Here is an 18,567-nt window from a genome sequence, read left to right on the forward strand (position 1 = left end):
CACTCCTCTCATGATGTGAGTGCTGGAGCTTAATCTAGAAGGTGCAGCCTCGCTAATTACATTGTCTAGACACTTACATCCTGTCTGGATGACCGATCGGAGCCAACGTCATTCCAGATGTCAGGATTCACCCTCCTCCGAGCAGCCCGCCTTGTCAGCGCCTGCTAGGACCCTTCCCGCACGCGGCGCTCTCCAGCACTGCTCTCCAGCACGGCGCTCACCAACACTCCTTTTTTTTTTTTAATGATTTTTTATTATATTATGTTAGTCACCATACAGTACATCCCCGGTTTCCAATGTAAGGCTCGATGATTCATTAGTTGTGTATAACACCCAGTGCACCATGCAATACGTGCCTGAACAAATCCAGCCAGGCTGCTGGCGGGGCTGGGACAAGCTCCCACCCTTGTCTTGCAGTGACACACAGTAAGGATGCCACTCTGTGCCACACTGCTTAGTCTGGGAAACAAAGTAACGACTTAACATAATTGTGACACCTCCGAAACAAGAAAGATGTTGCGTCTCATCTTATCAGATGCTCGCTAATTAATCTAGCTGCAGAACGGCCCAAGTGCTGAACCAGGAGGCAGGGACAGAGAGCTGTCTATTCTATCTGCCAGCTGGCAGCTTACCAACGACCGCCCAACGCTTCAGCAACAAGGAAGACAATCGGAAAAATCTGCAAATGTTCCTCATCCCCAGACGAGCTGAGGTCTGTGATCACTCTTTATTAAGTTCCGACCAAACACACGCAGACAGGCGCCCCCCAAAAACCGTACACAGGCCCACGCACACACTGCCACTGGAAAAAGTACAGTTTAATTTATATGGAAGCATCTATTCATCGCTTTGATGCCTCAGATGCGGCTCTGGGAAAACTTATCTGAACTAACAGAACAGATTATGATTCTAAAATAATAACCCAGGGAAAAGCCGGCACGCACGCTCTAGCGCGGTTCGGAGCGGGCTGCGGCTCCCTCCCTGCCCTCGGCATATGTCGGGTCCCTCTCGCCTTGGCGTGAAATAGCGTCTGTTCTCCTGTGGTTGCATGTGAGACGCGCATTTGTCTTATCTTCCTAGAGGGACTGCATATGGTGTAGACGTTTATATCCTGGTGGAGAATTGTGTTGGTTCCGGAGCCGGAAGACTTTGGTTCAAATCCTGACTTTGTTATTTACTCTGTGACTTTGGAAAATTACTTAGCCTCTGTGAACCTCAGCTTCCTCATCTGTGGATCAGGGAGGAGGATGCGTATTTCCTAGAGTTGTGATGAGGAATATATGCAAACGAGTAGATGAGTTCTTGACGTATAATGATCATTCAATAAACTATGCTTATGACTATTATTTAACACAGAAACTTGATCTTACATTTTTTAAACCATTCATGTTGCTTAGCAGTCATACTGAATTGATATCAGATTGCTTTAAAAATAATTTTTATTTAGCTTTGGATATGGTTCCTGTTTTTATCTAATTTTGCATGCCACCTGAACACTAAACTACCTCTGTAGCCCCTGCTTCTGGGTACACACCAAGTGTCAGACATGCCGAACCAGTCTCAAATATTTCCACCTGCTTTTCTAACTGGAAACACCTGCCAACCCTCACCTGCCTTACAAACTCCTCTATAAGCCTGAAAACTCAGTTCCAAGGCACCTCCCTTAGCAAATTACCTCTAATGACCTCATGCAAAAGGGACAGCTCCTTCTAGAATTGGACAGCTCCTTCTAGAATTTCCCCATAGTGTTTGTTCACGGTGCTTTTATACCACAAGCCACACGCACGTCACACCAATATACATGTCTTTATTCCCTTCGACTGGGAACTAAGAACAGCATATACCTCACAGCGGTCAACCCTAAACTGCTTGGACAACTGATACGGGATAACAAATTCAGGACAAGCAGAACAGTAGCCAGCTGATGACCCTGGGGGTGACTTAGCTCTGAAAGGCCAAAGGTCTCCAGTCGATGGCCATCTCACTTCCCAAACTGCACACCTGTGAGCTAAATAAACGATTACTGCTTGAAGCTACTCAATTTTGGGGTTGGCTATTTAATATTGGGGTACCTTGCATGTGCTGATAATGAGTGGATCTAGGAAAATGGGTGCCAAAGAAAAGAACCATCAGGGAATCATCAGCCTGGGAGACCTAGGGATACCCCAACAACTGTCCCGGTCCAGCCCACTTCTCAGCGCACAGAGCTGTTCACTTGTCACCATCGCATGACTTCTCCGTGAACCAGTTCTGCGCTCATTACTGCAGGAGAATTCCTCACGGTTCCTCTGAGAGACAGGAGCCTGAGCTTTCCTCTGTGTATCTGATTACCAGGTTTAATCAGGAAAGAAAAGCAGAATGGCTGTAAATTGTCTCCCAAGAAGATGTTCCCAGGCCATGGGGCCTCCTGTCCCGGGGGAAGGCAGATAGTCTTTCCCTTGGAAGAGACACTGCTTTGTTTCTGTCCTGAAACCTGCCTGCGGTCATCTGAAACGGCTGCACCCTGGAAACATCTCCTTCCTGTCACCTTTAAAGCTGGGGTGCTGCTTCTATGCTGACACCGCGAATGAGGTAGAGCAAGCCTACGAGCCTCCACGTGCTCGTTCTGGACTCTCGGGCTGCTACCTCCATTTCTAATACGAAGGCCCTGGCTAAAGGCTGGAGGGGAGTTCATTCTCATTTCCTGTGTCCCCGCCACGGGACCCCTGGGTGGTCCACTCATACTTCCTGTGTCCCCGCCACGGGACCCCTGGGTGGTCCGCTCATACTTCCTGTGTCCCCGCCACGGGACCCCTGGGCGGTCCATTGGTACTTCCTGTGTCCCCGCCACGGGACCCCTGGGTAGTCTGCTCATACTTCCTGTGTCCCCGCCACGGGACCCCTGGGTGGTCCGCTCATACTTCCTGTGTCCCCGCCACGGGACCCCTGGAGGGATCACTCATACTTCCTGTGTCCCTGGATGGGACCCCGGAGGGATCGCTGGTACTTCCTGTGTCCCCTCCATAGGACAGAGCAGTGATTTCATCTATTTGTTCGCTACTTTATTCCCTTGTCCCAAAGCAGTGCCTGGCGCATAGTAGGTTACATAGTAGGTGCTCAATAAGTATCTGTTGAATGTAAGCATATTCCCTAGCATGATATAGATATGTCACAGTTATTTCACAGTTATTTCATAAATAGATGGGTATTCTTTGCCTTAGGCACATGCATGACCCGACTGTAGTCAGTACTCAGTAAATATTAGCTGCTATTACTTTTACTATTACTATTATTAGCCACTTTGCCTCGCAGGGTTGCCATAAGAGTGTGTAAAACATATGCACGCTTTCATACTATGTTGAGAAAAATTCTGAGGTCAAAGGAGGAAAAGTAGTCCACAAATACAAATTACTACTGTCAATCTCAATTCCGTATTTCAAAATCCCATTTCCGAGCACATTATTTACTCAGTAATATAACAATGCTTTCCTTCTGGACAGAATGCTGCAAATGAGCACCTGACCTGAATAAATGAGCAGGTTATGCACACGTGGTGAATCGTGGAGGCTCCTTGATCTCCCACAGCGTGCGAGGCCCGTATTTAGTGGGTGTCAGGCGTAGACTGCACTGTTCCTTCTCCAGCATGGGCGGAAAACGTGCCCGACTGGTTCCCAAGTCTGTCTTCAACCGAGAGAGTGTCGAGAGGTTTTTAAACCAGAGAGGAAGCTAGCGGCCTCGTTTCCATTCCTTGAGAGGCCTCCGCTGCCCCAGGACACTTGACTTGCCATGTGCCCTGACAGCACTCTTGCCTCAGTGCTCACCATGCTGGTGGTCTCTGCCCCCGTTCAAAGGTTGGCTCCTCAGGAGGCTTCCCCTGCTCAACCCGCTGAGAGAAGCAGTCCTGCCCTTCAGGCTGCTCTCAGCTGCTCTGCCCTCCCCCAGCCACCGAGCAGTCCCCGTCGCTAATCATCTGTGTGCATTTCCTCGTCGGTCCCCAGGGGCAGCGCTCTTTGGGGCCTTGGGCCCCCCAGTTTCATCTATGTCCAGAGCAGGGCCTGGCACGTATGGGATCTGGGATAGGTGTTTATGGAATGGCTGGGGATCCAATGGGAAGGCCTCACAACACTGTGGAGGGCTTAGATCAGGCCTCAAAGAGCCAAACTGGGAAGAACATAAAAAGCACTCATCTCAAAAGGACCCTGATATCCTCTACTCCAGGGGTTCCCTGTGTGGGCAACTGCAGGCGAAGATGACAATATTTGTGTGGCACGCTGGGGTACACAGCTGTGACCCCTGGTTACCCCCATAGCTGCGCCAGGCCCCGTCTGGCCATGCCCAGGGCTGGGGTGGGAGAGGCACTGTCTCAGCATACCTGTGACCCTGACTGGAAAGCTTGGTGCTGCTCCTTTCCTGTCGTGGATTAGAAAACCGAGGGGCAGAGAGGTGTGCTTTCCCATGCAGAGGGTGACAAAGCTCGTACCACTTGCTGTATGCTTTGATTGACGGTTTAGGAATGACAAGGAATGGCTGATAGCACTCTGGAAAGACCCTGGGCTCAGGGCCCACAGCGGTGGTGATTCGGGCCCTACTCTGATGAACTCTGTTCATTTAATGATCCTCATAATTGGCCATCGTGCTAATGACAGAGCAACGTGAAGATCCAGGCGTGTAACAGGACGGTGCTCGAGAAGCACCTGCCAGGTCCGAGGGAGCAGGAACCCAGGGAGTCGAGCCACACACGTCTTTGAGTTTGCTGGAGCAGGTTGCAGACTCTGTGGTGTGGGATAATTCTGGGGCAGGTCCCCCCTTCAACCCACCTGGCTCTGTTACTATGAGCAGTGTAGCCGGGACCACAGCAGTCTCAGGGACGGGTGTCCAATGCCTGCATCTGGGATTCCAACAGCCACGGCACAGAGCACTGCACAGCTGCGGCTCCGTGACCGCAGAGCTCCGGGGGCTGGAAGTCACAAACCATGAGGCCAGCTCTATAGGGAAGGACCCTTGCACGTTTGTTGGGTCTCACGTGAGGATTTTTGTGGTCAAAATATTCTAACAAGTCATCTCAAGGCGGCAGCAGTGATGCCCTACTCGGATGCAGGCATCCAGTTACCATGGCTCACGGTCCCACAGAGTCTATGAAGGAAGAAAATGAAGTCTGGACGTGAATTTTAAGCTCTTCTTTTTTATGTTTTCCCAGAGTGTGTCCGTAAAGCGTCCTAGCTCGGGATCTGGGTGCCCAAATTCTAGCAGCTGAAAACCCAGAAGTCAGCTGTGTGGGTTAAATCATGTCTCCCAAGAGACACGTAGAAGTCTTAACCCCCAGTACCTGAGAGTGTGACCTTATTTGGATAGAGGGCCTCTGCAGATGTGATTGGTTACGATGAGGTCACGCTGGGGTAGGTGAGCCCCTAACCCAATATGACTGGCGTCCTCTGAAGAAGAGGCCCAGGGACAGACGCAGGAGCAGGACGAGCACGGGACAACAGAAGCAGAGGAGGAAGGATGCCTCTAAGGAGCCACGGGACGCCAAAGACCACGGTCGCCGTCAGAAGCCACAGAGCCTGGGGCAGCTGCCCCTCCTCGGCCCCCACACAGCAACCAGCCCCGCCGACACCTTGATTTCCGACGTCTGGTCTCCAGGCCACGAGAGAACCCAGTTCTGTTGTTTTAAGCCTCTCCATCTGTGACAGTGCGTTACGGCAGCTAGAAAACACCGGTGAGACAGGCCTCCGTGAAGCCAGAGGGTGCGCAGAACGGTCGCCTCGGGAACGTCCCTGCCTCAGCCTCGAGGCCGCTGCTCTGAGGTGTGAGCCCACGGCCGCTTTGGTGAGTGGCGCTTTGAGAGAGGGCAGTGGGAAGGTGCTAGAACCACAGATGCGTGCACCCCAAACAGAAGGAGCAGCACTTTGGAGGGCGGAGCAGAAGGGCTTGGCTGCAGGGGCCCTGAGACTCCTTCTGGTACCAGCCACGCTCACTCCTCTGTCACCAGATGGGGCGCGCTGAGCACTCCGTGAGGAGGGGACTTTACGAAATCTCTGCTCAGAGACGCTCACACGCGGGAGGCTGTCATCCCTATGAGCCCCCCCTACCGGCTCCCCTCGCTGACCTGGAGTCTGACTCCTCTGCCCCAGACTCCGCAGCGCTGGAAGCCAGCGCCTGCCTCGGGCCTGACCTCCGCCGCCAGCCAGCCCTCCTGGGCCCTGCGACGCGGGCCTGCCTCAGGGGCTGGGAAGCAAGGCGCTATCTGTCCCCAGAGCCTTTGCGCCTGCTCTGCCCTCAGTGTAGACCACAGCCCAGCTGGCCCTGCGCCAGCGTGCACGCAGCACGCATCTCCACTGCCCTGCGCACAGACACGCAGAGGCAGACAGACACGCTCCAGGGGACCCCGTGTGTTAATTCCTTTACTCAGCATGGTTTCAGACGAAGCTCTCCATGTTCCGCGACGGCCTTCCCCGACCCCGCAGTTCTTCTGTTCCATAGTTTCACAAGATTCCATTCCTTTTGGTCACAGGACTGCTGTCTGCAGGTACTCGATGTTCATGAGCAAGATCCCTCAGCACTTTCCTCTCCCTCCACAGCCGGCCCGGAGAACTGCCTCGATTTCTGCTTTCCTCTCCCTCAAAGACGGCACGTTTTTCTTCCTTACCTCCGTCACCCTGAATCACAAGCAAGCTTGTTAACTGTCTTTCTGCCCCCCCACATGCACACAAACACATGCTAGCACGCACACCCGCACACAACCGCACACACCTACATGTATCACCCGTGCACACCCACGCACATAGGTGTAATACCCACACACACCTGCACACACCCACACACGGGTGTAACATCCACACACGCCCGCACACACCTACATGTATCACCCGTGCACACCCACGCACATAGGTGTAATACCCACACACACCTGCACACACCCACACATGGGTGTAACACCCACACACGCCTGCACACACCCACGTGTATCACCCGTGCACACCCACGCACATAGGTGTGATACCCACACACACCTGCACACACCCACACACAGGTGTAGGTGTAACACACACACTCTGGGAACAGCACCTCCCCCATAGAACACAAGCATTGCGTCGGCTTTGCTCATCACCGCGACCCCAGCGCCTGGGCACCTGGTCACTGGAAGTGAAGTCTGACTGAGGCTAGACTTTGAGGACATTTAGTGACAAGGGCTCACATTTCTAGAACTAAATCCATAAGAAAAGCTAATCATATTCCAATCAGGATTAACTGGAAAAGAATGTCTCAACATCATTCCTTGTGTGTCCAACAAGTAATAGGGTCAGTGGTTATCGTGGAGGGAAGTCGCAGCAGGTCCATGTTACAGAAGCAGGCCTGCTTGCTTGGATCGTGGCCCTGCTGGGAAGAATTATTTAATCCCATTTGAACAGTGGCAAGGTCAAGACATTATTATTTTCAAGGAAATCAATAAACGTTGCCATGCACTTACAGCCTTTATAAGTGATTTAATTACAGGTCCCATGCAACGATTCATCTGGTTGTGGATTCCACAAAGTATGTGGCTTTCCAGGGCTGCAAAATCATTATGATACCCAGATGTGATTATCTTGATAAGGAGTAACTCCTGAACCCTGTATATTACCATTTTATCAGTTTCCCTGGAATAGTCAAAAGCCTCGTATAATAGATATTCAAGTTAGAAAAGCATTACTCTGTTATTTCTTTGTCCTCATATATACAGTGAACACGTGTGTCATGCCAGGCATGTCAGGAATTTGGTTAATAAAATTGTTACATATGTGCTGTAACTGAACTGTTAATTTCCAAGTTGTCAGAATAAAGATACTGTTTATGAAAAATTAATCTAAACTTAAAACACTCGGCTCCGAAGGCTCTTCGGAATTGCCCCGCCTCAGAGTTCAGCAGTTATCCACACTGTTGTGCTCCACATACGAGGGAACGCTCCCGGCGGACTGAAGCTGCAGTTAACGGGCTACTAACTAAACCATCTGGTTTTCTGTCATGTCAGGAGGAGGGCCCCCAGCTGCTGTTTTCTCCGCAGCTTCGTTATATATTGACGCTTATTTTCAAGACTCAAAAACGAGGGTTAGAAGCAGAGATGAGGAGCACACGGACCTGGGGCTGGCGAGGCGGCCGTCGGGTGGGAGTGTCAGAAGACGGCCCGAGACGGCGTGGTGTGGATCTGACACAACGTTCGTCTTCGGAGCGCGTCCACTGAGGGAACCCCAAATAACAACCCAATCTTAACTCTCCATCTCTGTGATGCTGCCTTTGCTGCTTTTACAGGAAAGCGACCTGGGGAGTCTTAGAGCATCTTCCCCTACGACCACCACTCAGGACCATCACAGGCGGTCAGCCGTGGCGCGGCGCTGCGCGAGGCTGGTCTTACCTGCACGTCACTCGCTCACCGTGCAAACAACACCTGCCCACAGGTCCTCGGTGCTGAGCACCTCGGAAGCTCGCCTGCCGCCGACCTGATTGCGGACAGTAACCAAACTACATATTTAAGTGCATGGCCCCCATTTTCCATGTCCTTCCACGTTAAATGTGCCATGTTTCCCGCTAACAGTGCTATGGGGTAGGTGTTAGAAATCGATTAGTTGTCATGGCGTGAGCTGTGTAAGCAGCTCTGAGGCTCGCTCTGAAGGACAGGGCTCTCCTCATTCCCTGGTGGAGAAGGCCCCTGCCTTTGGAACTAACTGGGAGGTCAGAGAGAGGCTGGCGAGGCCCACGGGGACCCTGCCTGGGCCCCCGACGCAGCTGGACCCCGGACGCAGCATCTGGGCCTCTGGCAGCCGAGCGGCAAGGCCCGCGAGGGCAAGACAGTTAAGCCTCCATAAGTTTGTGGAGCACTTTGAAGATGCAAACTATAAAAGCACTAAACAGTTATCACAGAGACCAAGGCAGAGTAAAAGTGACGAATGCGAAAGCAGAAGTCTCTGTAAGACATAAAGGACCGGGGCAGAGCAGAATACAAAACTTCTCTGGTAACGAAGTTCAAAAGTTACCAAAAAAATAGGTGAGACAGCCATGCTCAGCAATGAAGGGAAGGCTCCAGAGAGTATGGGGACAAGATTACGCCGTTCAATGCGATTTCACAGAGCCGGAGGTGACCAAGACACAACAGGGACTCTGGAACATGGCAATGATAATTAATTCCTAAAAAATCAATTAACATTTTCTCTCATCATTCACAAAAGGGGTTGGAGCAGGTGATGGAGACACACGCATTTCCCAAATGGGGGAGCAGCAGCAGTGAGGAAATCGGGGTTGTGTCAACACGGGGTCAGATGAGTGCAGGACAACCGACAGGTAGGTGGGGCGCAGGTAACACCCATCTCCAGAGCCTGCAGGGAAAGACTGGGGAAACAGAAAGGGGCTGCTTTCAGGAGGCATTAGGAAGTCAATGTTGTATTTAGGGCTTCGTGACAAAGGTAAGGATCACAGGTCCGTGTATCTCCTAGGAGACAGAAATGAGATAAGAGAGCGTCCACAAACACGCAAGGCACATCGGGCACCAGGCTGGGGCCAGGCCCCGCAGCGGCTCCTCGCGGCCATCTCCAGCTGCCGCTAACAGCGTCCAAAGGAAACGGCATCTTCACCCACTAGGAAGAAATCGTGGACACTGCAGATAAGCTCCAAGAAAGCCTTTTTGAGTGCTTTATTACGCAGAATGTTGCTAATACGTATTTCTTATCAGTTTGTTTGAAGAAATGAAAGAATAAAAAGGCGACACCGAGGAGGCCCACCGAGAGGGTCATAAAGCACTCGGCCGCGTCGGCTCGCTGGGCGCTGGACACGGATGACGCCAGGAAGTCACAGTGTCCAGCCGGAAAGAGAAGCAGACTCTGGAAATGCACCACTGCTGCTGAAGGTGATGGAAGGGCAGGACGGGGCCAGTTCAGTCCCCAGAGGAAGATGCGCGGCACGGCGAGAATGTCTGCTAATGAGATTCACTGGAGGGGCCTCCGACACGGGGGTGGGCAGGCAGTGTCACTTGCAGGGAACGCTCCACCAGGGATGAGTGCTGAATGCATTAGGGGCAGAAAAATGACAGATAACGAGATCAGGGAGGACTGAAAGGGCGTGAGGCCAGAACCGGGACGGGGCTGAGGGGCCGCGAGCAAGGCTCCAAGGGGGAGTCCGTGCTCACAGCCTGACCAGCCCTGCTCTCAGTGCCTCCAGGACACAAACCCCAGTTGCTGGGGGGTCGGGAACTGAAAATACATGTGCGGAGACTGGCAGCGTGTCGACATGTGGGGAGCACGGGACTGCACCGGAGACCGTGAGCTTAGCTAGAATCTCTCTGTCCTGAGAAGGCATGTCCTGGAAATGAAGGAATGAAATCAGAGGGTGTCCGGGCCACAGACCCTCACAAACAGCTTAGTGATTGCAGAAGGTCAGGGTCAGGCGGGGGAGCCTGTGTTCTGAGGAAAAGAGAAGATTGAGAGAGAACCTCATTAGGGAAGTGATGAATCTTTGATCCGTGTTTCATTTGTACACAAATCATGTCCTTTTCCAGATATTGATACTTATCAGCTACGGATGTCAAAGAGACAGGGACGCCATTTTTGCCCGATTTGTCTCTGGGGGGTGGCCCGTGTGTCCAAGCCTTCCTCCCACTGGGGGAGGGCTCCAGGCCCCCGAGAGGAGTGCTCCCCCCAGGACGTGAGCACACACTAAAGGAGGCACGTGGGGTAGGAAGCAAGTCCCGGAAGGGCGGGCGGGGATGGTCCCCTGCATGGGGCCTCCTGTGCCCTTCTGAGCCCTACCTGGTGGGGCTCCCCCACGTCACTGCCCTGCCCCCGGCCTTGGAAGGGCTCTTGCAGAAAGGAGCGGGGCCTGGCCAGCCTCCTGGATTCCCTGACACTTTCAGACCCAGAAAGCCAGAGCGTAAAACGAAATCTGTCTGTGTTTACCATCCAGCAAAGGAACATAGCATCCACCGAGCACTGTCCCCAGGAACACGGCGTCGGGGAGCTTGCCGTCTTCTCAAAGGCAGGACCTGACCTGATGTGGGTTCAGTGCCACATGTGGGAGGCCGCTCTCCCAGAGTGACAGTGTTGACTCCGTCTGTTTCTGCTGCTATTTGCCTGCACTCTCGTCTTCAAGCTCTCACCACTTTTCCTCCTCTGTGGCTCTTGCTCTTCTTCTGCTTACCTACTTGACTTCCTTCTTTCAGACTTGCACACGCCGGACTGAAAATCCACCACACCCACATCCCCAGTGCAATCAACCCGCCGAGAAGGGAGGCTGGCAGCTTTCTAGAAGGAAACTTCTTACAAAGTAACAATTCGCCTAAAGATCCAGTCCTGTGCTTCTGGCGGCGCTCAAGCGGTGAGGTGGCCGGTGCCCTCCCCACAGCCTCTTCCGCATCGACGGGCCTGCGAGAGGACGCGAAACGGGCAAGGGCAGAGCTGAGGGTGCTGGAGGCTTCGGGGTATTTTGGTCTTCCACACTGAAGGGAGCAGACCGAGCGCCCAGGCTCCACCCCAGCCCGCGCATGCCCATGGTCGGGGGACCTGTGGGGAGACCCACGGTTGGGTGGTGGTCGGTTCTTGGTTGTAGGCGAGGGGAGTGGGGCTCAGAGGGTCCTGGCAGGGAGGTCATCAGGGCCCCTCTTGGGAAGCCTGGGACTTAGGGCCTGTGCGAGTCCCTGTGGAGCCCCCTGTGCTGGGGCTCAGTCACACTGATGGGCACCCCACATGCTGGCTGGGAGGAAGTGGTCGTGGCCAACTCTAGCAGGGGGTCCTGGCACCCGGAAAGGTCTACAGCCTGGGGAATCTGCTGAATTCTGAACCCGGGCCCTCCCTCCAGCTCCCCCGGGCCGGGGCTCCCATCCGGAAGTCACAGGCTGGAGAGGTGCGAACGGGCTCTCCCACTCGTTCCTGGGATGGGAAAGACCAAGCTCCAGCAGGATCAGACCTGGGGTCTGCTGCAGGCACGTCTGTCTTTGCTCTGACACACGGGGACCTGGCCCTGCTGCCACCATGCACGTGCCTGCCTCGTTTGCCTCGCTCTTCCTCCCCAGTGACCCTCAGTCGGTTGTGCCTCTGAGGTCCGTGGAGAGCGGCATCCTTCCTGCTGCCGGCCTGGTGGCCCCTGCCTGAAGCTGACGAGGTAACCCGTGGCCTCCACCCCGCCAGACTTTGCGTTCCTGGCTCTTCTCCCCCTCCGCCTGTGGGCACCTGGGAGGCTGCAGGGTTTGCTCCCCAGCCCTGCTGTGAGGAGCGAGAGCATCCGTTCTGTCCCTCCCTGCACACAGGAGCCGGGCCCTGACCTCTCTGGGGCTCCATCTGGATCTCAGCGCCGTCCCTTCTCGTCCTCTCAAAGCTGGGTTCCCTGGACTCCCCCTGGAAGGCGTCCAGCCCCATGGCTTCCAGGAGCCAGGCTGGCCTGGCAGGGTTGAGGGCCTGGGTCTGGCACTGCCAACTGCATCACCGGCGGCTCTGATGCCAGGTCCTACTGGCCCTCTGTTTCCCAGGGCCTTCCTGCACTTCATCCTGGGACCGGTGACCCCAAGTCTCTGCTTGTACCTGTCTGTGGTGTCTAGCAGCCTCCACACACACACACCACCCCAACAAGAGCGCTGGAGCCTGGCCAGCCCCGTGCTGTAGCCCATCCTATCCCTGGACTGTTACCCAGCTCCCCTCCCCACCTGCTGGAACGCTGGCCTCACAGACCCCGTGTCCTGCCTGGGCCTCTGTCGATGCACTGCACCGACGCTCTGGAGCTGGGGTACCGCCCACCCTCTGGACGTGCAGCCAGGTCTCCCCTCGAAGCGCCGGCTCACTCTTATCCCCTCCCAAGCCTGTTCCGTCCAACTGCAATGACCCCACCATGGTCCAAGATGCCAAGTCAGGCGTCGGAAGCCTGCCTTCTCACCACCAGGTATGGAACAGGTTGAGGTGACATCCCTGCTGTCTGGAGCCACCAGACATGAAAAGGAGTGGCACTGTCTGCTGAATGCCACGGCCCAGTGAGCCCCTCCTGCCCACAGCCCTGCCTGCCCTCCACGCGCGTCTTCTCCCGTATGTGCAGACCACCGGCCCCTGCTCCAGGCGCACAAGGCCACGGAAAATTGAAGTGTCCCATGTCATAGCTAACATGAGCTTAGAAACATTAAAACCGAGGATTAAGTTTGCGAGGCCAGCATGGCCTGCGGCAGGAAACCTTGGGTTTCGACTCACTCAAGATAAACAGACTTTGTCTGAATGTCTTCTGCAACTTTGGAGGAGGGTATGTTAGAATAATCTGGAGACTTGCCTTTGCAACGCGGCCCAATTCTGAAAGCCACTATTTATTCTGCCGTCATTCTGAACCTTGAATAGTTAAATTTTGGTGTTAAAACTGTTAGCAATTTCAATTCTCCCGACTATCATTTTCTAGCATTAGACAAGCGGCTGATTGACATGTGGATATGGGAAAAAAACATATTTGGAGATGGAGCAACTCCAGCAGAATACCCAAGACAGAAGAGGCATTACCCCTAATGAGGCAGCGCTCACTCACAGGCAGCGCGAGAGAGGCAGGAAGCCGGATACAGGCTGCGTGCTCCACCCTCCGCGCTGCTGGAGACACGCAAACTTCCCGGGAGCTGGGAAACTTCCAGGCCAGGCAGCACAGCCCGGGTCCTCATCAGTATCATTTCAAAGGAGAGGTGCTGAACGGCCGGGAGAATTCAAATATTTCCTCAAAACGGAGAGGAGTGCAGTTGGGTTTGGAGAAGCTGACTGTGTGGGAGTAAATCTCGAGAGACAGGCACTGCAGCGGGAAGTGACATTTAAGTTGGTTTTCAGGTGTCTGCGGAAGTTTCCTAGGCCAGAGTGTGTGCACATGTGTGCCTGTGTATGTGTGTATGTGAACATGTGTGTATGTTTGCATGTGTGTATGCGAACATGTGTGCGTGTGGGTGTGTGCAAGCATGTGTGTGAGCATGTGTAAGTGTATGCAAGCATGTATGTGAGTGTGAGCATGTGTGCATGTGAGTGTATGTAAGCATGTGTATGTATGTAAGTATGTGTGCAATGTGTAAGTGTGTGCATATATGCAAGCATGTGTGTATGCAAGCATGTGTGGGTATAAGCAAGCACACGTGTGAGCATGTGTGTACATGTGTGTAAGCATATGCGCATGTGAACATGTGTGGGTATATGCAAGCACATGTGTGAGCATGTGTACATGTGTGAGTGTGTGAGCACTGTGTGTGCATGTATGCAAGCATGTGTGCAATGTGTGAGTGTGTGCATGTGTGCATATGCGACCATGTGTATGAGTATGTGTGCATGTGAGCATGTGTGGGTGTATGCTGGCATGTGTGCCTATGTGAGCATGTGTGCATGTGTGAGCATGTATGAGTGCATGTGAGCACGTGTGAGCATGTGTGCATGCATGTGTGTGAGTGTATGAGAGCATGTGTGTATGTGAGCATGTATAAATGTGAGTGTGTGTGGGTGTATGTAAGCACGTACGTGAGCATGCTTGTGCAAGCACATGTGTGAGCATGTGCACATATGCACGTGGGCAAGCATGTGTGCGTGTTCACACATGTGTCTTCCACGAGGCAGGGTTGCTGAAGAATATATGGCGTAGCGAGATCCACCAGAGCAACGATCACAGTGTATGTCAGCTGGTGTGTCTCCTTTCTTCCTCTCTGATTTCTGTATGTTGTTTTGTTAATGTGAGCCACAGCAGAGAGCTCTGTGTTTGCTGTAGCTATCCCCGCTTGGCTTTCTGGCTACCAAATATTTGATCATTTCTATTCCAAAATGAGTTGGGCAACATTAATTCACAGATGCTATTTGCAACAGATAATTAAATCTTAACAGAGAGACAGAATGGCATTTCAAAACAATCGCAGTGATGCTTGAAAAGAAATCTTTCCATTTTACAGCAGGATAAAAGTGGTTTTGCAGACTATGAATTGATCAGGAGACGGAACGGGAAGAAGTATAACAAACTAAAGCGAGGAAGTGAGCTGCACAGACCACACGGGCAACCGTTGTCGATTCCAGAGCGTGGCTCACACCCCTGCGGCTTGCCCGCCCGCCCTCGCGCTCTTGGAATGGCAGGCGTCCCAAGCAGTGGGCGCACCAGTCCGCTCGCCCTCGGGAAGCACACAGTCACGGGATGGTTATCCCATGTCTACAAAGTGCACGGCATGGTGGAATCAGACCGTCTTCATTAAAGGTAGAAAAGAGAATGTAAAAAATAGGAACATCAGCACATCAACACAGTAGTACCAATATATCTAAAGCAAGGAAAAAAATGACTAAAGTCCCTGCCCATAGATTAGTGGAAGTGACTGAAACTTTTTCCTTCTGGTTCTACAGGACATAGACAATCTGAACATAAGCCAACAAAAGGGCTCTGGAAGGGAGATGCTTCAGGGCTGACTCACTGTTCTACGGTAAGTGCTGATTTCGATGTCGGTGCACCACGTGATCCTGGCAGCCAGCTGAAGGCCCTCAGGAACGTGCTTAGCTTCTCCTAAAACAGAGCTGTGCACTGGGAAATGTTTCCCCCATAAAGAGGAAACAAGACAAGCGGTGTTTGTTCCTTTGATGCTGACTACAACCTGACAGAGTAGAGCCCAGGCCTCCTCATCTCTGTCTGTGTGGGTGCCCCCCCAACGCACTGTGCGTCTGCAACAGAACACAGCCTGTCTCCAGCCATTCACTCAACAGCACATACGGGGCTTGTACTATGTGGCAGGCCCTCTCTGAGTACTTGAAGCCCATCGGCACAGAGCAAAGCATCCATCCTTCATGGACCCTATGCTTTAATGGGGGCAGATGGGGAAGAAGCAGAACTAAAAGTACATTCTCTAGATTTCGTCTTCTCTGCTAGATAAAGAACACACGTCTGCTATGGCACAGGTAGGGGAATTTCAGGAGGCTGGGGCGTGGGGCGATGAGATTTTATACCGGGTGGCCAGGGCAGGCCTCGTGCATGGCTGAGCTGTTCCATACATATCCTTCTCTGTTCAGAAGTGTTAGACTGGCCCTGTTTATACCTATGTTCACCTCTGTGAAGGGCCGGGCTGGCTGCAGGGCTGACCCGTCTCCCCTCTTCCCTTGGGACCGAGTGACCCCAAAGGCGTCACCTCCTGAGGATAGCAAGCTGGAACACGGAATGTCCAGCTCCTTCCAGCGTCCTGCACGGGTCAGCCAGGTGTCTGCCTGCCCACGCTGGTGCCAGGCTGAGGGGGGTTGGGGCATGTCCGCTCCTGGCGCCCCTGATGCTAGCTGCGTCCTTGCCACCTCCCCTCCGAGCCCATTCTCACGCAGCACCACGTTGCCCCCAGCCATCCCAGAGCGCGTGCGACCCTTTCTTCAGCCAGCAATGCCCACCCGCCTGCCTCCTCACAAAGGTTCTAGGTCCTTCTCCGTGCTGCACACGCAGTGGTCCACACGCGCACCCTCCTTCCTGAACCCACTGTCCAGAAACCCTCTCCAGACGCACGCCTCCTCCTGACCGCTCACCGTAACATGGCCTGGGTCGGGCCAACTCGGTCAGAGGGCAGCTGCTGAGGCCGTGTTTTGCCGTTTGGCTGCCCAGCCGGGCTGATGTCCACTCTCCCGCGTGGAGACTGTCTGCTCTGTGGGTCACCTGCCCTCCCCTCCCTCCACTCCCCCCACGGGCCAGGGGCGAGCAGGGGTCCCGTCTAACCCAACGGCAGCATTTGTGTGGCCCTGCCTGCTGCTCCCGAGAGCGGGGCCACGCTGGAGACCCTACGACACCCCAAAACACCTGAAAGGTGCTCTCCAGAGAGAGGAACCCCACAAACGTGCAGAAATGAAAGATGCAGCGGCACACAACGGCTTCCACACGGGGCGTGGGACACATTCGGGGAGGATTTGGAGAATGAAGGATAATTGTTGACTGTAACGTGACCCAGCCCTGGCTTCTCCGGCACAGCCCCGGTGGTTCTTGGGTTCCTTGTCTGTGACCTCCTTGGATCTAACAACAGCAGAGAACCTATTATCCCAACAGCTCTGTTTTGTTTCTGCCGAGGGGAAGAATACATTAAGTTGCCTTTGAAATCTTTATCCTGCTACTATCTGCATGCATTAGCATACTTTATGATTTAAATCTAATTATCAGGGTTTTCCAAGCGATGGAACTGAAAGTGATCATACTCGAGCACTTGAACATAGCCAGAATAAAAGGCAGGAAAATTGCCAAATTTGATGAAAAGCCATCACACAGGACACATCTACACTGATGAAAAATGAGAAAATTAAAGAAGAAATAAAGGCAACCGCTCGATCATTATTTACGGGAAGCTTCCTGGGTCTGCCTCGTGCTTTCATGGAGCACAGCACCCCGGGTCTCTGCAAACAATCCCGGATACCCCAGGCCACGTGCCAGACCCTGGTCAGACCATGACGGCATCCCAGTTAGACACGGCCCTTCCTCCCAGAGACTGCAGCAACGTAGCCGAACACAGGGCGTTTCTTTTTAAACATGAGATCTCCTAACGGTAAACATTCCGGAAGCGTATTTGTAAAGGGTCCAGAGGTGCACTTCTAAGTGACCCAGGAGCCAATGGCCCAGTGCCAATCCTGGCTGTGCCACTGAATTTAATGGCCAGGATATTAGTTTCCTGCCCTAAAAATGTTCCACGTTGGGCCTGGCTTCAACAACCGAAATTTATCGTGTGGCAGCCTGGAGGCCAGATGGTCAGGATGGAGGCGTCACAGGGCCGGCTCCTTGCAAGGCTGCGGGAGAACCCACTTCTGTGGCCTCTGTGGTCCGTGGTTGTAGGGGATGCTCTCCTGTACCTCCACATTGTCTCCCTTCGAGTGTGTCGGTCTCTGTGTCAGACGTCCCCTCGAGAAGGACAGCGGTCAGGACTGCCCTCGCCTGCCCTGCATCACCCTCGCAGACCCTATCTTCAGGTCAGCCACACTCACAGGCCGCACGGAGAGGCAGTCCACCTGCAGAGCAGAGCCCCGGAGAGCAGGGCATAGATCAGCCCGGGCCCTGGGGACTCCTCGAGCCTCCTGACCTTTCTCCACTCAAAAAGGACAGTCTGTTCCTCCACGCACACCAAGTTCGCCCCAGAGAAGCCTTGCCGCAGACTCCTGTCCCTCTCTGGTCACAGCTCGAGCAGCAGGACACACAGATAGTAGGTCTGCACCATCAGGAAGCAGCTGGAAATAGCCGGCTGCCCGGCCGCACAGCACGGGCTCCGCTGAGCCTGCGCATCAGCGCTCAGGGCTCTGAAACACCCTTCTGCTGCAGGGCGGCCTTCTCACGCGCAAGGCCCGCGCTGCGCATTGAGACGAGCACAGCTCACGGAAATGGCGTTTCGTGCTGACAAGACCCTCACAGGATGGAAACTCCCACAGGTAAAAGTGCCAGCACACATTTAATCGGCGACCCGCTGAGGAAAACCTGCCTGGATGCAAACCGCCTTGCCGTCCGTGGACGCCCCGCTTGCGGGCACTTGGGGCGCCTCTACTCAGCCCTCGGATGGCGTGTGGCCTGAGATCTGGACGTGTTGCCAAGTGGAAGGCCCTGACTGGGTCACCTGCCGCTGCCCACCATGGGTCCCGGTCCCTTCGACCCCCCGTCAGAAGT

This window comes from Ursus arctos, unplaced genomic scaffold, assembly GCF_023065955.2.
Source record: "Ursus arctos isolate Adak ecotype North America unplaced genomic scaffold, UrsArc2.0 scaffold_10, whole genome shotgun sequence".
NCBI lineage: Eukaryota > Metazoa > Chordata > Mammalia > Carnivora > Ursidae > Ursus > Ursus arctos.